Source organism: Diabrotica virgifera, chromosome 2, assembly GCF_917563875.1.
Source record: "Diabrotica virgifera virgifera chromosome 2, PGI_DIABVI_V3a".
Lineage (NCBI taxonomy): Eukaryota > Metazoa > Arthropoda > Insecta > Coleoptera > Chrysomelidae > Diabrotica > Diabrotica virgifera.
This window is the reverse complement of record NC_065444.1, coordinates 229,224,021-229,236,940: the sequence shown is the minus strand read 5'-3', so window position 1 is coordinate 229,236,940 and position 12,920 is coordinate 229,224,021.

Sequence of the window (12,920 nt, the reverse complement as noted above, 5' to 3'; positions counted from 1 at the left end):
CTTTTTTTGCGATTTTCATTTGTTAAATTTGCAATTTTTAAAGATTTTTAATTTTGCAGCTTAGGATATTAATTTTAGAGAAAATCTTTTTAATAGAAAGTTGTAGTAAATTAAAAAAACCTACAATTTGAGGTATAGTAAGTTTAATTTTGTTAATTGGTTATTGCAAAACAGCCTGCGAAAAGTACAAAATGGCCGTTTTTAACAATTGCTTTATTTACTGAACAAATAACTTTTTTTATTTTTTTAAAGCTTTAAAATGAAGATCTTTCAATTCCAAATATAAAAAAAAAATTGTAAAGCCAGATTAACGAATTTGTTGCGTAGATCTTATAAATTGTTTTTCTCAAGAGGTCAAATGTCGAGGTCTATAACTTTTTGAAAAAAAATTGTAGACAGTTGGTGCAACATCCAATCTCCTTCTATAGAGTTATATTTTCATATTCTGATGTAAATAAATGCGTAAAACATTTTTAAACCTCTAATTTTTGGGTTTGAAAATAAGGGGGCAAATTTCGTTATAAACATTTAGAGCTGAAGCGGGCCTGTACATCCTATGATTTTTTAACTTCAGATTATTGTTGCTGAAGATGAAACGAAGATTTATAAAAAATAAAAAATTTCTACGACCAACTGAAGCGGAGATAATTTTTGGATTTGAAAATAAGGGGGCAATTTTCGTTATAAACATTTAGAGCTGAAGCGGCCCTGTACATCCTATGAGTTTCTAACTTACAGATTATTGTTGTTGAAGACGAAACGAAGATTTATAAAAAAATAAAAAAGAATGTGTTTGTACTTTGTACGCACGTAAGAAGTTATACTTCTATTATATGATTTAAACGAAATTAATATACTTTTTATTTATATTTTATTTAAATATTAAACTAATTTATACTTACTGCTTCTCAAACCTTTTTATTAAAACAGTGCCAAAAATTAAAATAATAAAATAATAAAACACACACAAACACATTAAAAATGCCACAAATGATTTCTGAACATTAATTGTCGGAAAATTTTTTAACTAAATACGTATTTGCTGAAAATAAAATTATATAATAAATATACTTACAATCATAAAATGTATAAAAAAAAATAAAAAAATAAAAGTTTTTATTGGGATTCGAACCAGCTATCAGCGCGGTTGGTATATTGGGGTTCATTCGCCTTAAACGCTTCGCCACGGAGGCAATGTGTCATTATGTGCGAAGATCGACTAACTAAAGGGATTAAGCTTTTGACATTTTTGAATTAAATTAAATTATTTTGATTTTGAATTGAAATGATTTAGAATTGAAAAAATACAACAAAACATAGAGTAAGAAAAACATATATTAAGTGAACATTGATAGAAATTTTGATGGTAATCAAATTATGTAAATAAAAGTATTACATACTATGTATTTTGGTAGGTTCAAATAGGTAGGTACCTATGATACATTTACAATTATTACGTACCTGTGCTTTTGAAAACTATTTAAATGTCACTACAATTATAAACTTTTTTGTTTCTGTCCTCACAACAATAAAACTAATATATTATACATTTGTTTACCTTCATATTGAACAATTATTTATTTTTGACAGATAATTTCAACACCCAATCAGAGCCCGTATAACGACTAATACCATACTGTCGGTGTGCGCAGGCGCGCAGATCAATATAAATTCACCCTCAATCTCAATCGCGCCTAAAGAAGTAGAACTTCAAAAATTTCTACAACCAACTGAAGCCGAGAAAATTGTTATTTTTTTCTTAAATCATAGTGCCTTTATTTATAACAATTAAGAAATTCTTTTACAGTCATTGACTAAAGAAAGACTTATATTATCTTAAAATAAAAATTAATATAAAATATAATTACATTTATTTATTAAAAATTATTTTTAAAATCGGTGCTTTTGCGAGCGGCCGAATTTTGCAAATGGCCCGGCTCGCTTCAAATCCGCGCGCTCGGAAAATTTTTACGTAACTTGTATTAAATTTTGTCAGAAAACAATTTAATAATATTACCATTATAATATACAGTCTATTTACCACTGTATTTGTTTTTCTTGATAAACTTTTATATGTGAAATTTCATTTCTGAAGAAATAATATTACAAAAATGATACAGAGATATGAAATATATGACTATATTTTTAATTTTTCTATTATTATATAAATATAATAATAATAATGTTACTTCTTACTATAATATACAATATAAAACTTTTTCTTCTTGTAGTGGCTATTCGTTTTGGATTTCACATATAAAAGAGTATCAAGAAAAACAAAAACAGTGGTAAATAGACTGTATATTATAATGGTAATATTATTAAATTGTTTTCGGTCAAAATGTAATATAAGTTACGTAAAAATTTTCCGATCGTGCGGATTTGAAGCGAGCCGGGCGGTTTGCAAAATTCGTCCGCTCGCAAAAGCACCGATTTTAAAAATAATTTTTAATAATTAAATGTAATTATATTTTATAATAATTTTTATTTTAAGATAATATAGTCTTTCTTTAGTCAATGACTGTAAAATATGTAATTTCATAATTATTATAAATAAAGGCACTACGATTAAAAAAAACAATTATCTCGGCTTCAGTTGGTTGTAGAAATTTCTTATCTTTTTATAAATCTTTGTTTCGTCTTCCGCAACAATAATCTGTAAGTTAGAAACTCATAGGATGTACAGGGCCGCTTCAGCTCTAAATGTTTATAACGAAATTTGCCCCCTTATTTGCAAACCCAAAAATTATCTCGGCTTCAGTTGGTCGTAGAAATTTTTTATTTCCTTATAAATCTTCGTTTCATCTTTAGCAACAATAATCTGTAAGTTAAAAACTAATAGGATGTACAGGGCCGCTTCATCTCTAAATGTTTATAACGAAATTTGCCCCTTATTTTCAAACCCAAAAATTAGAGGTTTAAAAATGTTTTACGCATTTATTACATCAGGATATGAAAATATAACTCTTTAGAAGGAGATTAGATATTTCACCAACTTTCTACGATTTTTGTTCAAAAAGTTATTGCCTTCGACATTTGACCTCTTGGGATAAACAATTTATAATATCTAAGCAACAAATTCGTTAATCTGGCTTTACAATTTTTTTTATATTTGGAATTGAAAGATCTTCATTTTAAAGCTTTAAAAAATAAAAAAAAATTATCTGTACAATAAATAATGCAATTGTAAAAAACGGCAATTTTGGACTTTTCGCAGGCTGTTTTGCAATAACCAATTAACTAAATTAAACTTACCATACCGCAAATTGTAGGTTTTTAATTTAGTACAACTTTCTATAAAAAAGGTTTTTTCTAAAATCAATATTCTAAGCTGCAAAATTAAAAATCATTAAAAATTGCAAATTTAACAAATGAAGATCGCAATAAAAAAAAGCGCATAATATTTTTGGTTACATTTTAGTAGAAGTTATTCCTGGCATCGTCCTTTACAACACCTGATAGGTTTCAAAAATTCCTGAATTATATCACGTTTTTTCACCCACAGCCTGGGGTAATTATACACGTAAGTCACGGACATAAATATTTGACATATAAGTTGTAGCGTTTTTTCATCAAGTTTCACATTTTACCTTTTCTTGGCTAAAATCCCCAGTTTGGGGCCAGCTGACACATCATTTGTTAATAAGCTTTGGAACACCTAACTAAATAAAAAGAAAACAGCCATGCTAAAATGCCCCGGTTAAATTTGACACTACCTCCCGGGCTATATTGTTAGCCATATTTTTTAATTTTCCAATAGTTTTCCGTTTATTCCTCCCTATCTCCTCTATTTGCTCTACCTATTTCCTTCTGAATCATTTTCACTTGTGTATGTTATCATTGGCCGTTTTCCGTATTGCTAACTTTACTTTCATTTTTATATCTTTGTATTGTACATCGTAGTACTATTGGATTAATTGTGTCATATAAGGCAAGCCGCGCACCAAAGAAACATGAAACGTAAAACACGTTTCATGAAAATTAAACACGGCTAAACAAATCTTGAAGTCCGCCTACCAATGAAACCAGTGTGATTCATGCTCATAACACATTTTTATTTTCGGAAAGTTTCATAAATGGCCGGACGTCTATTTGTTTAGCAGTGTTTTATTTCCATGAAACGTGATTTACGTTTCATATTTCTTTGATGTGCGGCCTATTTATTATTTCATATTAGAGACAAACATTTTAATATAAATAGACATCAATTGTCGTGTTTTCAGGTTTTTGTTTAAGAGTCTTCTGTTTCTGAAATAACGAATTTACTCCATAATTTTGCATCATACTGTATATTATGGTAACGTACCTACTTAACCAATACGCAGTATAACCGAATGAAAAACATAATAAACTTTACCGAAGTAAACCTGTATACAATTAAATACCGCTTAAGAGGAAAGATATATTTATTGAACGAGAATATAATCCTTTTTCGTTCCATTTTTTACTGTATATGTAAATTATTTTAGCCCCAATAAATTTTACTAAATTTTAGGGCTATCCGAGTTTTAGCTCGCCACCCTTGTTTATAGACCAAGAGCCGTTATAGGTGAAATTTTCTAATAATTTTACGCGAAATATGTCTATAACTTAAATAGTAGAACCTAAAAGAAAACGCATGAACACTGTGCCGTCACTTTTGTGTGGCACTTCCAAAAGGTACCTTGCCTCACTACCAGAATTATTTTTTTTATTCTTCTAGATTCTATGTGATCAACAGATTTTAATTATATTTAATTCTGTGTGATACACAGCGTAATTATAACTCACCACCACCTTCCCCCTTCCCCCACCATCAAAAACTTCATTTTTCGTTTTTATTTTTTTTTAGGTGGGATGCAATTAATTTTAAAATTTCAAAAAATTCACATGCATAGTTAAGGCTTTTACAAAACATGTCTATGTCTTATAGACCCTTAGGTTGAGAGTACCTACATAACCTAAAAAAATTTTTGTTTCTGAAAAAAGCCTATAATTTTTTTGGGGATGGCTGAAGGCTTAATTTTTTTAGTTTTATGTATTTTATCAAACACTATATTTCTAATTTTTTTTAGATTTTTCTGTAAGGTTCGCCGTCTTCAAAAATTCGAAAACAGTTTTTAGGGGGTTTTTGGGGGTTTGAACAGGTTTCTTCCATTTTTAAATGTTCCAAGGGTCTCAATTACTTCAATAGGGAACTTGCACATTTTTTTTATTAGATAATAATGTTCAGTTTTGTTTAAAAATGAGATTTCCAAAATTTCACGCTTCAAAAACTCGTAATAACTTAGAAATACATATTTAAAGTCTTCAGCGGTATAAAATAGTTCAAACGGCACGTGACGTCACATAGTTTTGCATTAGTTTTTATTATGGTTATATTTCGCTGTGTCTAGGTACACGCTAACGTGTACGCAAATAAAAAAGTTAGGTAAACGCGAATTAAACTTCATCAAGCCAGTGACGTCATTATTTAGCTTGCGCAGTTACTATATATTTTGGTACATGCTATTTTGATATGTTTAGTGTTTGTTTGATAGAAACATATTTGTTAAGGGACGGGAAACAGAACTATTTAGATGTTTCAAACTTAATTGTAATAAATCAATGTGTATATCTAAAAGTATATATTTAGGTTAGCAAAATAATTATATGTATTTAGTTGACATGACATGTAGGTACAAAATATTGTTAAAATAATTTTTATACATAGGTGAATTATTATAATCAACTATTCTAAATGCAAAATAAGCCACAATTTAACTAAAAAAAATATTTTATTAACGTTTAGACGTCCAAATCGTATGTAATTGTCAAAATACAAAAATTAGTCAGATTAAATAAATTATTGGAAAAATTTTTTTACTAAGCAACAACATTTTTGTTTAATTTATTAATATTTTGTATTTTGACAACGACATCCGGTTTAGAAGTCGAAACGTTAATAAAATCAATTTTTTAGTTAAATTGTGGCTTAGTTCCCATTTAGAATAGTTGATTACAAAAATGCCACAAGGATAATAGCTTTAAAACAAGTTAATTATTATTGTGAAATCTTTAGGTCTTCCTTTTATTTTAATCTTTTACGGTAATACTATTTCATTTATAACTAAAAAATATATATATTAATTTATAGTCTCTTATCTTTTGCGTACTGTTTTAAAATGTTCTTAAACTCATTAAAAGAACTAAATAATTGTCCGCACTCCGTAGTTAATTTAAAAACAAACACTAAACAAATAAAAAATAAGAAATCACTGACACTCTAACTTTTTTATTTGCGTACACGTTAGCGTATACCTAGACACAACCTTATATTTAGGTATATTCTTCTTCTCATTCTTTGGTTTATTGGCCTCCACCTACTTGGGTATTTGGCAAGCTCATCGTCGTGGAATAAGTCAAAAATATTTATATTCTAATGACATTTATCGTATGTCATTGTAATAATATATACCAGTATATTAAAATTGTAGTTTTATACTGTTTTTCTACTGACGTTTATAACGTCTAATTTAAAATTCTGTTTACTTTATTGGAAAAATGTAAATGTAAAACCAAGTGACGTCACGATGCGTTTTGGACCACCTGTTTGAATTTAAATTTTTAATCGTCTTTAGGGGCCAAACGAAAGACAAAAAAAACTTTTTTATCTTTGATACATGTTTTAAATTATGTTCTGTTGTGATTTATAACATTTTTTTCGAATTTAAAAATTTATGCAAGTTCCCTATTTTCATAAAACCTCTAAAAAAACATTAATTTGGTCTGTTTTGAAGTCTATCAAATGGGAAACTTCCCAAAATCGAAATGTGAGATTCCTCAAAAACCCTCAAAAAAAAAAACAATTACCTATTTGGGTTTTTGAAAGTGGGAACCTTACAGAAAAAGCTAATAAAAATTAGAAATATAGTGTTTGATAAAATACACAAGACTAAAGGAAAATAAGACCTTCACCCGTCCCCAAAAAGACCGTCCCCAAAAGAAGCTATAAGCTTTTTTCCGAAAGAAAAATTAAATTTTTTTTTGAGATTAAGTACACTTAACTTACGGATCCAAAAAAAGTAGGCATACCTATTTTGTAAAAGCCTAAAATTATGCATGTGAATTTTTTGAAATTTTAAAATTCATTGAATCCCACCTAAACAAAAATAAAAAAGAAAAAGGAAGTTTTTGATTATGGGGAAGGGGGTGGTGGAATAAAATTAGGCTGAGTCTTATTTGTTAATCACCCAAAACTTAAAAATGCGAAAAAAATTTAATTCTGGTAGGGGGGAGGGTACCTTTTAATTTATTTTTCCCGTCAATATGTGGAAAGTTTGATGCGCCACTGTCGACGCATGTGCTACTAAAAAGTGATGGCTTAGTGTTCATACGTTTTCTTTTGTGTTCTACTTTTTAAGTTATAAACTCTTATCTGCCCTAAAATGATTAGTAAATTTCATCTATACCGGCTCTTAGTCTATTGATGTATCGAACCTGAAAGTTTGCCTCTTAAGTCGTCTGGCATTTGTATTGCTTCCATTATCATATTAAACAATCGTGTAGGCTACTCAATATCGCAAAATCGTTTTATTAACACTTGAAACACCTCTAAGGTAATTTTGTCTGGCAATATTGATTTTCGGTTAAATTTCTTCAAGCATGTTATATGTTATGTGTCTGTATTTTGGGATAACTTCGAAGTCTTAAAAACAACATTACATATTAGAAGATCTCCGACAGAACGTTGTGCAGCATTCTGAGTGAAATAGAAAAATGTTACAGTAAAAATGTAAATTTTCCTCAAAATTTGTGATTTACGATCCTTTACGATCCACTAATTTATTGCCTCTTCGCCCTTTTTAATTGTCCTAAGGAGCGTGGATCATTTTTCGATGAATTATTGGTAAAATTACACAGATCAAAGAGATTTAACATACAAGTGTTAAAACGTCCCATTTTCGACTAAGCTAGTGAGATGATACGATCAGTGTCGTGGTAATTTTACTATGTAGTGGTCTAACTATGTTGTAGTTTTAAGATTTTACCATTGTGTCTATTGTGTTAAGATTTTTATCATTGTGTCTATTGTGTTAAGATTTTTATCATTGTATGAGGTAACCAATATGATAAAATTTCTACCGCCCACAATGGCGTTGTGGGGAAATATTCTTGGGGCTTGATGCTCCGATTGATTTTATCATAAAAGTAAATATTTATTAATTTTACAGTACTTTGGGGTGCCAACTGTGTTACTTTTCCTTTGCACTATTAAATATTTGCCCTATCTATCTTAGACCAAGTAATAAAAAGACCAAGCTTAAAATAGGACAAAACCTCGCAATTTTTACAGAATGAGAATATTTAATGTGCTTGAAAATTTGAGAATAAGTAGTGGATAGTTATATATATGTATCGGTTTTAGAACGTCTTTCGACGTTGTCCGATGCCCAACTTCCACGTCCTTCTATCATCCCATTGGCCCTCTCTAAGATCCCTTGCACCCATTGCTTTGGTTACCCCTTCTTTCCATGTCTTTTTGGGTCTTCCTCGTTTTTTGCGGTTTGGTGGTACCCACTGCATGATCTTTTTGGGCAATCTTGTGTCTTCCATTCTTTGAACATAACCATACCAAATCAACTGTTTCCTCTCAATGTCTGTTGTTAAGTAGCCATCTATTCCAATTCGTCGTCTTACTTCCTCATTTAGAACTCTTTCCCTACGGGATATACCTAACGATCTTCTAAACACATCCATTTCTACAGCTTCTAATTTTTTTCTGTTGTTCTCGGCTATTCTCCAAGTTTCTGCTTCGTAAAGTAGGCTGCTTTTAATAAGTGTTTCATAGATATTGTATTTTCGCTGTATTCCTATTTCGGAGCTCCAAAGTATTCCATTTAGGCAGCCAATTGTTCTTCTAGCTTGTGTTACCCTTTTCTTTATTTCCTCATCGTCTTTTCCCGTTCTATCGAATATTACTCCCAGGTACGTGTATTCACTACAGGATGTGATTTGTTCATTATCCTCTAGTTCGATATTGGATAACTCAGCTCCTATGGGTAGGTATTTAGTTTCATTTTTAGTTAGTTCATATTTAGTTAGTAGGTATTTAGTGGATAGTTCAAGGATCAAAATATATATGATGCCGAAAGACGCTCTTACCATAAGGGTGGTTGCCATCCCATCTCAGGGGTGGAAACTTTTTATTATATTTGGACCACAAAAGTTGGTAAAAACATTCATTCTAAGCAAAAAACGTTCCATACATTTTTTTAATAAAATTAATAGTTTTCGATTTATTCGCTATCGAAAGTGTCAGTTTTATATCGAAAAAATCAATGTTTTTAATAAGTTTTCTGCCAATAACTCCAAAAGTTTTCGTTTTATCAAAACAACTTTACCTAACAAAAATGTACCTTTTGAAAAAATAAACGAAACCCTTTCTTTAAATTTTCTTTAAGGCCAATAGCTATACTTTATTATACAGGGTGGGGCATTAGTGTGACAAAGTCCAATTACTCGTTTGTCGTAAGAGATACGAAAAAAAGTTATTTAGGTAAAAGTTGGGGCACACATAGCACCATAATTTAAAAATATTTTCAAATATACAGGGGCGTGCGTATTGACAGGGTGACACAAACTTATGTTTTTTTAAATGGAACACCCTGTATATTTTTACATTTTTGGATTCTCCTCAATGTTTTCTTTCTTAAAATATATGGCTTTGTAATATTATACGAGGTAGTTTAAAAGTTAATTACGTTTTTTTGTTAATTTCGTAGCAACATCGACACCCTGTAGAATTGTAGTCATTTGACATCAAATTTTTATTTTATGTCCAAACGATTTTTAATATAGTCTACTATTGTTAAACATTAACGGTGTAGCGAAATGTTAAATTTTAGTATACAGGGTTGGTCGAAACTCGGAATGAGTATTTTCTTTGTTTTCTTAAATAGAACACCCTGTATTTTAGTATTGTAATGAAATGATATTTTATCGTACTTTTTTATTTCTTAAACATTCCCTATACCTAAGTGCTTTAATTTGTAAGTTATTCGTGATTTGTTAAGCCAAACAATAAATGCAAGAAAAACTACGTGAAATTTTATTAGGTGGCCGTGAAAATATTCAATCAAAAATAATTTTTCAAAAAAAATACATAATAATCTAGCCTGATCCTTAATTTATTGATATTGGATGAGATATCCAAATAAATTCGTAGTTAAGATTGTTGGTGCTCAAAATATTAATAAAAACATACAATATTCTACCTAGTCGGCTATGACACTGAATTTCTTTAAACATTTGACATTATACTATTTTTATAGTTCCAGTTGCTTTATTACCATTACTACATAATATGAATAATTATTCTAGTGAGGAACTGATAAGATTTTTGTGCTAATGGAGTATACCAAAAAGTGCTACTAGCAATAAGAATGTTTCATCAGAAATTACCTGATAGACGACAACTAAGAAGAGAAACGTTTAAAAATATACTAAAACGGTTTCAACAGGCTGGACACTTAGATTATGATAAATCTGATCGAACAAAAACTATTGTAAGTGAAAAAAACAGGAATTAAATGTAATCCTTAGTTTCACTGAGGATCTGCATATTAGTACAACCGTTCTTACAATCTAAGTATCTAGTCTGTTGAAACCGTTTTAGTACACTTTCAAAAGTTTCTCTTTTTGGTTGTCGTCTATCAGGGAATTGCTGATGATAATTTTTTATTGCAAGTAGCTCATTTTTGTTATACTGTCCTAGCACAAAGCCATTTTAATCAGTACCTCATTAGAAAAATTAATATTAGTAATGGTAACAAATCAACTGGAACTATATAAATAGTATAATGTCAAATTTTTAAGCAAATTTTGTGTCATAGCCAACTAGGGAAAATTTTATATGTCTGATTAATATTTTAAGAACCAACAACCTTAACTACGAATGTATTTGGATATCTCATCCAATATTAATAAATTAAGGATCAGGCTAGATTATTATGTATTTTTTTTGAAAAATTATTTTTGATTGGATATTTTCACGGCCACCTAATAAAATTTTACGTCATTTTTCCTGTAATTAATGTTTGGCTTAAAGAATCACGAATAACTTACAAATTAAAGCACTTAGGTATAGGGAATGCTTAAGAAATAAAAAAGTACCATAAAATATCATTTTAGTACAATACTAAAATACAGGGTGTTCCATTTAAGAAAACTCAGAAAATACTCATTCCGAGTTTCGACCCACCCTGTATACTAAAATTAAACATTTCGCTATACTGTTAATGATTAACAGTAGTAGACTATATTAAAAATCGTTTGAATATAAATAGAAAATTTGATGTCAAATCACTACAATTCTACAGGGTGTAGATGTTGCTACGAAATTAACAAAAAAACGTAATTAACTTTTAAACTACCTCGTATAATATTACAAAACTATATATTTTAAGAATGAAAACATTGAGGAGAATCCAAAAATGTAAAAATATACAGGGTGTTCCATTTAAAAAAACATAAGTTTGTGTCACCCTGTCAATACGCACGCCCCTGTATATTTGAAAATATTTTTAGATTATGGTACTATGTGTGCCCCAACTTTTATCTAAATAACTTTTTTTCGTATCTCTTACGAGAAACGAGTAATTGGACTTTGTCACACTAATGCCCCACCCTGTATGTTAGCTATTCTTCGTCAAGTGCTATTCTTCGTCAAGTGCTAAATATTGTAGTTTTAAAGTCAAAAGACGGGAAAACTATGCATTTTCGAGGATAACTGGTTCAAACTAATTTAAAGTATATAAAAATATCTATCTTCAGAAATAAAAAAAATCTAGCTCAAAAATTAAGTCACATAATGAAAGAATGTCAGTGCCTATTTTTTCCAGCAAAAAAGTGATCGAAAGCACCCCCAATTACCACCCTAATTAAAATTGGTCATTGACCTTATTTCTTCTTGTTTACTTATGTATTAATAATAGGTTCTACAAGTTTGACCGGCTTAAAATGATCAGTTTTTAAAAAAATGTTTTGGGAAAAATGGCCTTTTCTTCAGAATAGGAAGATTAGAATTAAATATACTAAGAAACCATTAATATGAAATTGTAGACTATTTAATCCCCAAGAATCTGGTTTGCATAATTTTTTTCTACGGTAAAAATTGGGTGACCCATTGACAATTAAATCTTTTAATAACATGCAAAAACTACCTTTACCCACCTTTTCAAAGTTACCTCTTTTTGCGACTGAGGATTTTAAAAAGATTTAATATTAATAAGCTTATAGATCTTTCAAATACCTATAAAAAATTTTTTATGAAACTTTCTAAGATAAAAGATAAAAAAGATAAGGTTAAAAAATCAATGATTTTTTTTTTGAAAAAAAAAAAGAGAAATCCAATTGGACGCCTAATAATGTAAGTTAGCGGTGCTTTTAGTCATTTTCCTTATTCATTCTTCTTTATTAATTTATGTATTATTAACGGATGCTAGAAGCTTGACTAGCTTAGAATGATTCGTTTAAAGAAAAACTGGAGTTAAAAGCGAATTACCAATTTTTGTAGTATGATAAAAAATGCCATTTTTTTCAGAATATAATTAGATTAGCATCAGAGATACGAAAAAATGTTTAACTATGAAATTGTATGTTATTTAATTTCTAAGAACTTGATTTAAAAAAAAATTTCTACGGCAAAAATTGAATTGAGTGAATCGTAAATGAGAATGTTATTGAAAAACACTGATTTTTTTTATATAAAACTAACACTTTCGATAGCGATTAAATCAAAAACTATTAATTTTATCAAAAAAATGTATAGAATATTTTTTGCTTAGAATGAATGTTTTTATCAAATTTTGCGGTCAAAATATAATAAAAAATTTCCACCCCCAAGATGGGGTGGCAACCACCCTCATGCTAAAAGCGCCTTTCGGCATTATATAGATTTT